Source organism: Rana temporaria, chromosome 1, assembly GCF_905171775.1.
Source record: "Rana temporaria chromosome 1, aRanTem1.1, whole genome shotgun sequence".
In the NCBI taxonomy this organism is placed as follows: domain Eukaryota; kingdom Metazoa; phylum Chordata; class Amphibia; order Anura; family Ranidae; genus Rana; species Rana temporaria.
The window spans coordinates 38,097,291-38,111,652 of NC_053489.1; the positions used below are offsets into that span (position 1 = coordinate 38,097,291).

The window sequence follows — 14,362 nt, forward strand, 5'->3', positions numbered from 1 at the left end:
CTGTTAAAAAACTAGTAAATACCTATTAAATTCCTTCATCTATATCACCTCCGGCGTTCTAGTTTCTGTTCTCTCATTCACTTCCTGGTTTGCGGCGCTCGTTCATGTAAGAACTACATTTCCCAGTATGCATTGCGGCACGCCCAGTAATTCACACCTCTTTGAAGTCTCTAAATATGGCTTGGAACGTGCCAGAAAATTTGACAACTCCAGGAAGAGTCAGTTCCCTGGCACAGACCCCTTCTGATTGAACTTCAAAATCCTCTTCTTGTTTGGGAGTATATAATTATTGTCTGTGCTGGTCCAGCTCTTCAGCTCCTCCCCACATCTTCCTATGTGATGGGGCTGCAGGGGGAGGAGAGAAGGGGAATACTATAAACCGTCATTTGAGTGACAGCTCTGAGTCTGCTGACATCACATCCAAGATGGTGGCACCCAAGTGGGCTCAGGGCATTTGGATGTCTACACAAAAGCAGGTAAATAACTGGCATAAAATGTAAAATCCACATATAATCTTATGGGAGAGCGGTTTTTGAATTTAATGGTCTGGCGACAAGGTCTCTATAAAAAGACAGAGTCAGGTAGTAATATTTCATCACATTTTATCATTTAATATCCTTTAACATGTGATAAAACAATCGTCTTTTATGGAGTACATAAACACCGCCCTGGTATATGGTGTGTCATATTTCAGATTTGCCGGTATCTCATTTAATGCTGGGAGCGTGGCGGCTCTCGTCTGTGATTTATTCATCCCAATAAATTCTCTGCATCTATAAAAGAAGATATTCCGGGATTTTTCATGGATCAATGTTTTAGAATATTGTAACTCTTTGCTTTTATTCTTCATTTATTTGGATTATTTTATATAGAAAAAAAATATTTACTACAATTTTGCTTTTTAAAATGCGAAACGTGTCTGAAATTGTGTTATGTGTGAAAATGTTTGCTATAGAGGGCTGTGTCCAGACATTGCGGTCCCCAAAACGCACCTCATTGTAAAGCTCCGCCCCTTGCGCCTTGTGACGATTCAAGTGAAAATTAGAAGGGGCTATTGGGGGCAGCATGGGGTCTGCATTATCCACTTCAGCTCTGAAAGAGTTACCCCTCTTCATGAACAGGCCATATTTTGCTATTATTTTTTACTATATTTATATTTTTATTATATTTTTGTTATTATATATAAATCTATCTATCTATCTATCTATCTATCTATCTATATATATATATATATATATATATATATATATATATATATATATATATATATATATATATATATATATTTATTTCTTTATATTTTGCTTTTATTTTCTTATTATAAATATTTTCTCATAATATAAATTATACAATTTTGGTTACTATTACCTTTAAACTTTGCGGGTTATTTTTTTAAATCGTGGGCAGAATCGCGCCAATTTTCTGCCCGCAATTCACAATTCCTGTGTGTGTGAACGGAGCCTAATGATACATTTGTACAAAGCAAAAAATACAATAAAATAAGGCACAGATTTTTGTGAATTTATGAGCATTTTTTACTTTTTTTTTTTTTTTTTATATATACAATTTTGGTTACTATTACGTTTAAACTTTGCGGGTTATTTTTTGAAATCGTAGGCAGAATCGCTCCAATTTTCTGCCCGCAATTAACAATTCCTGTGTGTGTGAACGGAGCCTAATGATACATTTGTACAAAGCAAAAAATACAATAAAATAAGGTACAGATTTTTGTGATTTTATACTTTTTTTTATTTGATTTTTGTTATACAATTTTGGTAACTATTACCTCCCGTGTTTTGTGGGACCGGGTTATTTTTTGAAATCGTGGGCAGAATCGCGCCAATTTTCTGCCCGCAATTCACAATTCCTGTGTGTGTGAATGGAGCCTAATGATACATTTGTACAAAGCAAAAAATACAATAAAATAAGGCACAGATTTTTGTGATTTTATGAGCATTTTATACATTTTTTTATTTATTTTTTGTTATACAATTTTGGTAACTATTACCTCCTGTGTTTTGTGGGACCGGGTTATTTTTTTTTAAATCGTGGGCAGAATCGCGCCAATTCTGCCCGCAATTCACAATTCCTGTGTGTGAACGGAGCCCAATGATACAAGCAAAAAATACAATAAAATAAGGCATTGATTTATGCAATTTTATGAGTATTTTATACTTTTTATTTTATACAATTTTGGTAACTATTACCTTTACGTGTTTCGTAGGACCGGGTTATTTTTAGATAGGCAAATGAGTTATCGTCGATGTATCTGACATTTGGTCTGGACGTCTAGGCGTCGATGAACCAAAAAGGGGTTAAAAAGAAACTAAAAAGAACAAAAAAAAAAAAGGAAGAACCAGTTGAGCGAGGCGCAGGGAAGGCGCGCTGAAAAAGGTGGTAGAGGGTGCCAGCCGCACAGCCCAGCTTCCTCGTACAGGTGGACTGGCGAGGCTCCATGCCAAATAGTTTTGGTTTACAGGGAGTGGTGGGAGTACATTCTTCAAACCACTCCTAGGAAGCAGCGCTCTCTTCATACAAATCAATTACAATTTGCAGTCCACACCCCCCCCACCCCCCCACCACCCCACACAGCAGCCTGCCTGATATTTTTTCCTACTTTTTTACATCAATTCAGCACTTCTGCAGTCGCCGCCTGCCACAACGGACGCAGGGAAAGGTCAGTGGAAAAAGCTTCTTTTTTGCTCCAATTTTTTTCGCTTCTTTCTGTGCCTGCGAACGACGGCTCTCTGAGAGATACAAAGAAAATAAAATAAAAGGTCCTTCCTATTCTTCTGCATGGTATAGAATTGGAGGATGACAGTTCTCCTCGGCTCAGCTCCTGACATCAAAAATGTACAAGGTGGCGGAACTCACGGCAGCCAATCAGAGATCGCTTGTCTTCTTTTTTTTTTTTTTTTTCTAAGCGTTTTGTTATTTTAATGCTGCCCTGATCTGCAGAGAGCTTTCAGTCCCAGCAGCCAAAGGAGCTTTAAAGGGAAAATTACATTTTAAGGGGTATTTCCACTTTTGCAGTCAATTTTGTCTCTATGTGTTCATTCACACAGCATACCTAAAAATTATTATATATAATTTTTTTAAATAAAATTTCTTACTTTTTTAAGCTAGCTTTTCTCAACCCTTTTTACCTTTGATATCATTTTCATGTCTCAGGGAACCCCTGCTAATTTAGTCCATTGGGGGTCATTAGGAAAATGCCCTTAGATTGGTGGTCAGCGGGAAGAATGTCCCTTACATTGGTGATCATTGGGAAGAATATACCTTACATTGGTGGTCAGTGGGAAGAATGGCCCAGATTCACAAATGAGATACGACGGCGTTTCTCCTGATACGCCGTCGTATCTCTGTTTCTATCTATGCGACTGATTCATAGAATCAGTTACGCATAGATATCCCTAAGATCCGACAGGTGTAATCGTTTTACACTGTTGGATCTTAGGATGCAGTACCACGGCCGCCGCTGGGGGGAGTTCGCGTCGTAAACCAGCGTCTGGTATGCAAATTAGCAGTTACGGCGGATCCACGACGGTTTTTCGCGTTCGCTACGTCGCCGCTAGTCTAGCTTCCCGTAGCAAAGTTAGTAGTTTTTTTTTTGGTGCCCTAACTTTAGTCAGCAAGCGTATTGCTGTCTAAAGTATGGCCGTCGTTCCCGCGTCGAAATTAAAAATTTAACGTCGTTTGCGCAAGCCGTCCGGGAATACAGAAGTACGCTACGCACGCCGGCGTTCAAAAAAATGACGTCACGGCGCGCAAAGCACGGCGGGAGTTAAGAAACGGAGCATGCGCAGTAGGTCCGGCGCGGGAGCGCGCCTAATTTAAATGGCACACGCCCATTTGAATTGGCCCGCCTTGCGCCAGCGTAGTTTTCATCGCAAGTGCTTGGTGAATCAGGCACTTGCGATGAAAAATTGCGGCGGTGTAACGTATCTAGGATACGTTACGCCGCCGCGATTCTACGTGAATCTGGCCCAGTGTTTCTTACATTGGTGGTCAGTTTGAAGAATGTACCTTACGTTGGTGATCATTGGGAAGAATGTACCTTACATTGGTGATCAGTGGGAAGAATGTACCTTACGTTGGTGATCATTGGGAAGAATGTACCTTACATTGGTGATCAGTGGGAAGAATGTACCTTACGTTGGTGGTCAGTGGGAAGAATGTTCCTTATATTGACGATCAGTGGAAAAAATGTGCCTTTCATTGATGGCCAGTAAAAAGAATGCCCTTAACATTGGAGGTCAGTGGGAAGAATGCTCCTTTCATTGGAGGTCAGTGGGAAGAAAGTTTCTTACATTGGTGGTCAGTTTGAAAAATGCTTTTTACATTGGTGGTCAGTGGGAAGAATAATCCTTACATTGGTGGTCAGTGTGAAGAATAATCCTTACATTGGTGGTCAGTGTGAAGAATAATCCTTACATTGGTGGCCAGTGGGAAGAATGTTTATTATATTGGTGGCCAGTGGGATGAATGCCCCTTACATTGTTGGTCAGTGTTGGAAGAATACCCCTTACTTTGATGGTCGGTCAAAATAATGCACCTTTCATTGATGGACAATTAGAAAAATGCCCTTTACATTGGTGGTCAGTGGGAAGAATGTACCTTACATTGGTGGTCATTCAGAAGATTGCTTCTTACTTTGGTGGTCGATGGGAAAAATGTAGCTTATACATGGGTGGTTAATGTGAACAATGTACAGTACCTTATATGTGTGGTCAGTAGGAACAAGTAGGTAGATTCAGGTAGAGCTTATCAGTAGATAAGTCGACCTAACTCAGAATCTACGCCGACCTATGTTTAAGCGTATGCTCAAACAGAGATACGCTTAAACATATCTAAGATACGACGGCTTGCACCGTCCTATCTTAGATTGCAATATTTTGGATGGCCACTAGGTGGCGCTTCCATTGCGGTCGGCGTAGAATATGTAAATGAGTAGATACACCGATTCACGAACGTACGCCCGGCCGCCGCAGTCGATTTACGCCGTTTCCATAAGGCCTTAGTAGGCCTAAAGTTATTCCATCTATTAGGTGGAATAACAATGTTAAAGTATGGCCGCTGTTTCCGCCGCGAGATTCGAATTTTTAACGTCGTTTACGTAAGTCGTCCGCGAATCGGGATTTACGTCGTTTACGTCCACGTCAAAATCAATAGGCCCGTGCGGCGTATGTAACCGCAATGCACACTGGGAAATGTAGTCGCCCGGCGCATGCGCAGTGAAAAAAAAACTTCAAAAACGTGAGGTCAAGCCTCATTACCATCAAACACGCCCCCCTCCAAGTCATTTGAATTCGGCGCCCTTACACCTGCCCGCTTTAGGCTACGCCGCCGTATATTAGCAGGCAAGTACATTGAGAATCATGTACTTGCCTAGCTAATTTACTGCGGTGTAGCCTAAACAGGCTAAGCTACGCCGCCGCAAGTTTAAGCCTTTTTACCTGAATCTACCTATAGGTACCTTACATTGATGATCAGTGGAAAAAATGCCCTTAACATTGGTGGTCAGAGGGAAGAATGCACCTTACATTTGTGATTAGCGGAATATATGCACCTTACTTTGGTGGTCAATGGGAATAATGCTCCTTACATTGGTGGTCAGTGAGAAGAATGTCCCTTACATTGGTGGCCAATGGAAAGATTGCCCCTTTCATTGGTGGCCAACAGGGGAAAAAGCACCTTACATTGGTGGCCTGTGAGAAGAAAGTCTCCTTCCTTAGTGTGGTGGTTAGAATGCCACCTTTACCGATCATTGGTGTCATGCTACCGCTATGTGGTAATGGACTTAGATTTAGGAAGGCAACATTAGATAAATATATTGTAACATTAGATGGGAGGTCCATTAGCCACGGCTCAAGGAACCCCAGGCAACTTCTGGAGGAACCCGAGCGTGCCAAGGAATCCTGGTTTATAATGGCTGTTTTAGATGTTTCTAATGCTGGCCATACATGGTTAGATTTTACTTTTAAATCCTTAGTTGGCGAACCTTTCATTCATTTTTTGACCAGTTAGTGGAGTCAAACTAGAGGTCGATTTTGATCTTCAAAGAATCAGGATAAAAGTTTTAATACAGTAAGTTTTTAGGAATTACATTAAAACTAAAACTGCACAATTTAAAAGGTTACTGGCTAAAAAATGTAAAATGATTTTGATTATATACAGTATATACTGTAAGGGGTTAGCTCGGTAGCGGGGTGTGTGACCCCTTGTATGGGTTCACTACGCACTGAATTTATACAGACAGGCAGTCGAAGACGGTTGAAAACAAAGATTTTGGTTTATTCTTCCATCTTAAAGCGGGGGTTCACCCTATAAAATAAAATATATATTTTTTTTTTTAGCCTAAAATTCGGCATTGTAGCGCGAGCTACAGTATGCCGGTCTTAATTTTTTTATCGCCGTACTCACAGTGTAATCGTATATAGTAGATTCCGACTGCCCATGGGGAATGGGCGTTCCAATCCAGACGGAAGGTGATTGACGGCCGGCTCTGGCGCGTCACGCTTCTCCGGAAATAGCCGAAATAGGCTTGGCTCTTCACGGCGCCTGCGCATAGTCTGTGCGCAGGCGCCGTGAAGAGCCGAGACCTACTCCGGCTGTCTTCGGGGAGCGTGACGTGCCAGAGCCGGCCGTCAATCACCCTCCCTCTTGAAAGGAACGCCCATTCCCCGCGGGCAGTCAGAATCTACTATGTACGATTACACTGTGAGTACGGCGATAAGAAAAATTAAGACCGGCATACTGTAGCTCGCGCTACTATGCCGAATTGTATGCTAAAATGTTGTTCTGCAGGGTGAACCACCGCTTTAATGGAAACAAGTGCAAGCATCCAAACAGCATAAACAAAATCAAACATAAAATAAACCCTGGCCACTTGGGCCGTCTATCTTCACCACACAGGAACCTATCTATGGGGTCTGGCACAGCCTAGTGCTGGGCAGACACTGCTGGTCATATAGCAGAAAAACAATAGTCTTTTGATTTTTATCACACAGAAAAATCAATCCTCCTCACCTCCTCAGAAGACTTTCAGTACACTGCTCTCCTTACTCACAAAGCCTCAGGATGCAGCAATTCAGTGGTAATCCTCTGGATTACTTATAGAGGCCTTAATTGCCTCATTCTGATCAGCTGAGGTCTTCCAACCTTTTTCTGGCTACTTCTGCAGCCGACGCCTAATTACAATTGGTGTATTGTCTAAACCAGGCACAAATGTATCTCCCGTCTGTGACAACACCCACAGATTTACCTGACTTCCTGTCACAATACATATACTGTAGATTCTAAAAATGTCTCTTTCTCAACTCTAGCACAGCCTTTCTTAACTTTTTTTTACATGGAGGAACTCTTGAAATAACTTTTAGGCCCCAGGAAAGCCTTGCTAATAATTACTACATCTACAGCTCACAGTGCATTAGCGTAGTGGTCAGTGGGAAGAATGTTCCTTACATTGGAGGTCAGTGGGAAGAATGGTCCTTACATTAGTGGTCAGTGGGAAGAATGGTCCTTACATTAGTGGTCAGTGGGAAGAATGGTTCTTACATTAGTGGTCAGTGGGAAGAATGGTCCTTACATTAGTGGTCAGTGGGAAGAACGTTTCTTAGATTGGTGGCTCTGTGGGATGAATGTTCTTTACATTTGCGGTCAGTGGGAAGAATGCTCCTTACATTGGTGGTCAGTGGGAAAAAATGTTCCTTACATTGATGATCAGTGGTAAGAATGCTCCTTACATTGGTGGTCAGTGGGAAGAATGCTCCTTACATTGGTGATCAGTAAGAAGAATGCTCCTTACATTGGTGGTCAGTGGGAAGAATGCTCTGTTACGACCCTGATTCTGAGAACACTCTGTCTCAAGTTTAGACTCCAGCTGTAGAGGCCTATCAGAATTAACCACCAGCTCACTCTCACTGAACTATAAGAGTATGGGGTCTATATCATCATATCCTCTGATTGGAGCAAAACATGTAGAAATAGTTTAATACTTGTTAAACTATATAGTAACCTTTGTCTAGAGCAATGACAAGGATAAGTCTTTAGTAAGTGCTTTTTGAATATATAGGTACTGAACTTGAGTCATGTAGGAAATTAGCACTCCTGATATAACATATAGAAGCAAAACCTCAATATATTTAGAGCAAGTATCTCAATAGTTAATATGTATTTCTGAAAGAGAGAGAAGAAGGTAGTCCAGACTATGGGCAACAACACTAACTATATGGCAAAATAGTCTTTAAACACAAGCAGTTAAAGAGGTAGTGTGGACCAGGTCAGTTTGCATAGTAGTAGATGGTAATCCCAATGTGCAATAATATGCTCAATATAATTATGCAGTTTAAGAAGTAGTGTGAACCAGGTCTGTTTGCACAGGAGTAGATGGTAATCCCTTTATGCAGTAATATGCTATATATCCTTATGCAGTTTAAGAAGTAGTGTGAACCAGGTCTGTTTGCACAGGAGTAGATGGTAATCCCTTTATGCAGTAATATGCTATATATCCTTATGCAGTTTAAGAAGTAGTGTGAACCAGGTCTGTTTGCACAGGAGTAGATGGTAATCCCTTTATGCAGTAATATGCTATATATCCTTATGCAGTTTAAGAAGTAGTGTGGACCAGGTCTGTTTGCACAGGAGTAGATGGTAATCCCTTTATGCAGTAATATGCTATATATCCTTATGCAGTTTAAGAAGTAGTGTGGACCAGGTCTGTTTGCACAGGAGTAGATGGTAATCCCAATATGCAGTAATATACTCTATATACTTGCGGTTAGGAGGTAGTCCAGACTGGGAAAATAAGCACAGGTGTAACGCTGGTGGTCCTTCTATCTAGTATAGCAACTAAGATCAGGATCCAAGTATCCCAAAAGTGAAGTTCAAGGTTGGTGTGAGTTGGTGGAGGGTCTCCAGGTGGCGACAGGGTCCAACAGGAATATTCCAACAACCTGTCGCCAGTGCTGGAGGTTTAAATAGCCCGGTCTCCCATGCACGCCGAGCGCCGCACACTGGAACGCACTTCCGCGTTCCAGCGTGGAGCGCAGACGTCCGCGTACCGGAAGTGACGCGGATGTCTTTGTGAATGGAGCGCAGCTGTCATATTAGGTAAAGCTGCGCTCCTAGTACATAAATTAACGCTAATAGCGTTACATACTCCCCTCCTCAAGGGGGCCCATCCGGGGCGCCTAATAGGAGATGGTTTATCAGGATATTTGTGATGGAACTGCTTAATAAGTCTAGGGGCATGAATATCTGATGAGCATTCCCAGGAATCATCTGTGGGAGAATAGCCTTTCCAACGAATCAAGTATTGAATGGAAGAACCTCTCCTCCTAGAATCCAAAATTTTCTCTACTTGATATTCAGTCTCACCAAAAACTTGAACTGGTGGAGGAGGTTGTGGATCTCTGTTTGGAAAAGGGTTTGGTTTGAAAGGTTTAATTAATGAAACATGGAAGGATGGATGAATCTTCCAATCGGAGGGTAGAATTAATCTGACAGCATTATTGTTAATGATGTGGGAAATTGGAAAAGGTCCCGTGTACTGACGGCCAAGTTTCTTAGAAGGAATCTTGAGTCGTAAATTCCTAGTAGATAACCATACCAAATCTCCAATCTTATAAGATGGGGGTTTTGTTCTATGAGAATCGTAGTACTTCTTTTGTCTAATCTGCGCATCTTCAAGATTAGAACGGAGAGTATCTAGAGTATCCTTTATGGTTGATAAAAGATTCTGAACAGCAGGGACATTAGTTGAAGGAAAAGTAGACGGTAAATTATTAGGATGAAAACCATAATTTGCGTAAAAAGGTGAAAACTGGGAGGATGAACTGGAGGCGTTGTTGTAAGCAAATTCTGCATGTGGAAGTAAATGAAACCAGTCGTCTTGGAGGTGGGTGCAGTAACAGCGCAGATATTGTTCCAGTGTTTGATTTACCCGTTCTGTTTGCCCATTAGTTTGGGGGTGATAGGCGGTAGACATGCGATGATCTATTTGTAGCGTTTGACAGAGAGCTTTCCAGAATCTGGAAATGAATTGTGAGCCTCTATCTGAAATGATCTGAGATGGTAAGCCATGAAGTTTAAGAATATTGGATATGAAAGCCTTTGCCGTCTCTTGAGAGGTTGGTAACCTCTTCAAAGGTACAAAATGGGCCATCTTTGTTAAAACATCAACTGTGACCATGATGGTGTTTGTTCCATTTGACCTTGGGAGGTCAACTATGAAATCCATAGAAATAACGTCCCAAGGTCTATTTGGTACTGGGATAGAAGTTAATAGACCATAGGGAGGTTTTCTAGAATGTTTGTTGGTGGCACAGGTCTGACAAGAATTAACATAGTCCTGAACTGTCTTTGTGAGATTTGGCCACCAGTAATTTCTCTTGACTAGATGAAGGGTCTTAGTAATGCCAGGATGTCCTGCAAGTGGAGCATCATGAAGTTGTTTTAGTAACATAAGTTGCAATTTTGGTGGAACATATATCTTGTTGTTAAAAGTTAATAGTCCGTTAGACTCTTGTTGTAAACCCATAGGTAAATGAGATCTCTCTTTAGTGAGGGTTTGAATAAGCAATTTATTGAAGGTCATAGTAGTACCCAGAATCCTATTGGATGGAATAATTGAAAATGGTGGAATCTCCAATGTTTGTTCTTCATGCATACGAGACAAAGAGTCTGCTTTAGTATTTTGAGTGCCAGGAAGGTAGGAAATAACAAAATTGAATCTATCGAAAAATAGACTCCATCTGACTTGACGGGCAGAGAGAGTTTTGCAAGATTTTAAGTGTTGTAAATTTCGATGATCAGTGAGGATGGTGATAGTATGTGTTGAACCCTCCAGCAAATGTCTCCAGTTAGCGAGAGCATCTCTTATTGCTAGTAATTCTTTCTCGCCAATAGGATAATTTTTTTCCGCTGAGGAGAGTGTCCTGGAAAAAAAGGCAACTGGATGTAGTGGTTCCGATAATGTAGGTTGTTGGGAGAGTACAGCGCCAAGAGCAAAATGCGAAGCATCTACTTCTAATGTAAAATGGTATGATGGATTTGGCAATTGAAGAATAGGAGCAGAAGTGTAACTATTCTTGAGTGTGTCAAAAGATTTCTGTGCATCATCATTCCAAACAAAAGGTATCTTTGAACTGGTTAAGCTGGTTAATGGTCTCACAATAGCTGAAAAGTTCTTTATGAACTTTCTGTAGTAATTTGAAAAACCGAGAAATCTCTGAAGAGCTTTCCTAGTTTGTGGTGCAGGCCAGGACAGAATACAATCTACCTTAGATCGATCCATCTGAACTCCACTAGGAGTAATTTGGTAACCCAAGAAGGAAATAGTAGTTTGACTGAATACACACTTTTCAAGTTTTGCATACAAAGAGTGTGTCCTAAGCCTAGCCAGAACCCAGCGCACATGTTTGTGATGTTCATCCTGATTCTCAGAATAAATTAAGATGTCGTCCAAATAAATTACAACGCAAATATCAAGTAGATCATGAAAAATATCATTAATGAACCACTGAAAAGTTGCTGGAGCGTTACACAAACCAAAAGGCATCACACAATACTCAAAAAGGCCATATCGGGTTTTGAAGGCAGTTTTCCATTCGTCACCCGAACGGATTCTGATCAGATTATATGCACCTCTGAGGTCCAGTTTTGTATAGATCTTGGCGTTCTGTAGACGCTCAATGAGTTCCGGAATGAGTGGTAATGGGTATCTATTTTTTACAGTGATATTATTGAGGGAACGATAATCAATGATTGGTCGGAGTGAACCATCTTTATTCTTTACAAAAAAGAGAGCTGCACTTGCTGAAGAGGTGGAGTTCCTAATAAACCCCTTTTTTAGATTCTCATCGAGGTACTCTTTTAAATGTACAAGCTCTGGTTGAGAGAGGGGGTAGATTCGAGCAGTAGGAATAGGACTGTCGGGAATAAGGTCTATGGGACAGTCGTAAATTCTATGTGGAGGAAGTTTATCTGCATTAGTCTTACTGAATACATCAAGGAAATCATGTAAATATTCAGGTAGGTCATGTGGAATGGCGTCAGAGAAAGAGATGATGCATGGGGAATAACAGAACTGTTTACAATAATCAGACTGTAAAGAAATTGATTTGGTGGACCATAAGAAAATAGGCTGATGAAGAAGTAACCATGGGAGGCCTAGAACAATGGGAAAGACAGGTGAGGAAATAATATCAAATTTGAGGGTCTCAGAATGACCAGTGGCACATGTAACCTTTAGGGGAGATGTCTGAGATATAACAGGACCATGAGTTGAACTGGACCCATCAATAAAAGTGAGTGACACTGGATTTTGCTTAAACACACAGGGAATTTTATTTGATTCTACAATACTTGAATCTATAAAGTTGCCGCAGGCTCCGCTGTCGACCATTGCTTCAATGGAAATCTCTTCTTGATCCCACTGTAGAGTAAGAAGGATAAAGATATATCGATTAGACGTGGAAAGGGATGAGTCTAATTTATTAATGTGGGAAAATTTACCTTCAGAGTTTTTCTTAAGTAGAGGACAGGTAGACACAATGTGGTCTGGAGCTGAACAATAAAGACATAGATTATTGGCTCTACGGCGTTGCTTTTCTGCTGGAGTCAAAGGTCCTCTTATAGTTCCAAGTTCCATTGGAGACTCTTTTGAAGGCGATCTGAATCTCCTGAAGGAAGTGACTGGGTATGTATTTGCACGTTCTGCCTTTCTCTCACGCAGACGGCGATCGATAGTCACTGATAGGTGCATGAGGTCTTCTAGAGTATCAGGGAGCACGACGCGAGCAAGCTCATCCTTCATAGCCTCTGATAAACCCAAACGAAATTGATTTCTAAGAGCAATCTCTGACCATTGGGTCTCCCTGCTCCAGCATTTAAATTCTGAAATAAAGTCCTCCACAGGCCTCTTACCCTGTTTGAGGGTTCTGATTGAATTTTCAGCTGTTAGCTGTTTGTTAGGATCTTCATATAAGAGAGACATCTCATTAATGAAAGTATCAAAAGCTCCCAAAAGATCTCCATGTTCTTCTATGTATGTATCAGCCCACACTCTGGGTTCACCTCTGAGATAGGTAACTAAAGTGAGGATCTTTATTCTATCAGAGTAATAAGTGCGCGGACGTAATTCGTACATCAAACGACATGAACTAATAAATTGTTTATAATTCTTCCTTTCACCAGAAAAAAGTTCTGGTGGGCAGACCTTAGCTTCAGGTCTGTCTCTAGCTTGTGCATGATTGAGATTGCGTAAGGTATCATTCTGAACACGCAATTCATTCATGTTAGCAGTCAGGTTATCCACTCTTTGGGAGAGTGTAACTAAATGATTTGCAAGTTCAGCTGGATCCATCTTGAATGTTTTTTTTTTTTTTTTTAAAGAGGTTGGAATATTATGTTACGACCCTGATTCTGAGAACACTCTGTCTCAAGTTTAGACTCCAGCTGTAGAGGCCTATCAGAATTAACCACCAGCTCACTCTCACTGAACTATAAGAGTATGGGGTCTATATCATCATATCCTCTGATTGGAGCAAAACATGTAGAAATAGTTTAATACTTGTTAAACTATATAGTAACCTTTGTCTAGAGCAATGACAAGGATAAGTCTTTAGTAAGTGCTTTTTGAATATATAGGTACTGAACTTGAGTCATGTAGGAAATTAGCACTCCTGATATAACATATAGAAGCAAAACCTCAATATATTTAGAGCAAGTATCTCAATAGTTAATATGTATTTCTGAAAGAGAGAGAAGAAGGTAGTCCAGACTATGGGCAACAACACTAACTATATGGCAAAATAGTCTTTAAACACAAGCAGTTAAAGAGGTAGTGTGGACCAGGTCAGTTTGCATAGTAGTAGATGGTAATCCCAATGTGCAATAATATGCTCAATATAATTATGCAGTTTAAGAAGTAGTGTGAACCAGGTCTGTTTGCACAGGAGTAGATGGTAATCCCTTTATGCAGTAATATGCTATATATCCTTATGCAGTTTAAGAAGTAGTGTGAACCAGGTCTGTTTGCACAGGAGTAGATGGTAATCCCTTTATGCAGTAATATGCTATATATCCTTATGCAGTTTAAGAAGTAGTGTGAACCAGGTCTGTTTGCACAGGAGTAGATGGTAATCCCTTTATGCAGTAATATGCTATATATCCTTATGCAGTTTAAGAAGTAGTGTGGACCAGGTCTGTTTGCACAGGAGTAGATGGTAATCCCTTTATGCAGTAATATGCTATATATCCTTATGCAGTTTAAGAAGTAGTGTGGACCAGGTCTGTTTGCACAGGAGTAGATGGTAATCCCAATATGCAGTAATATACTCTATATACTTGCGGTTAGGAG

The 14,362-nt window shown here is 40.7% G+C and overlaps 1 protein-coding gene and 1 long non-coding RNA gene across 2 annotated transcripts in view; one reads left to right on the plus strand and one right to left on the minus strand.

Annotated features, from left to right (window-relative positions):
• Positions 1–585: 585 nt before the first annotated feature.
• LOC120924793 lies at positions 586–2,548 on the minus strand. The gene is made up of 2 exons (XR_005746421.1): positions 2,208–2,548; positions 586–773 (listed from the first exon to the last, which is right to left on the minus strand). It is a non-coding gene; the product is annotated as an uncharacterized LOC120924793 (long non-coding RNA).
• A 50-nt stretch (positions 2,549–2,598) lies between these two features.
• Positions 2,599–14,362, plus strand: part of ZBTB7C (zinc finger and BTB domain containing 7C) — a 154,295-nt gene continuing 142,531 nt past the window's right edge. The window contains exon 1 of the mRNA XM_040336611.1: positions 2,599–2,677. The gene's annotated coding sequence lies outside the window, so the exon portion shown is untranslated. The remainder of the gene's footprint in view (positions 2,678–14,362) is intronic.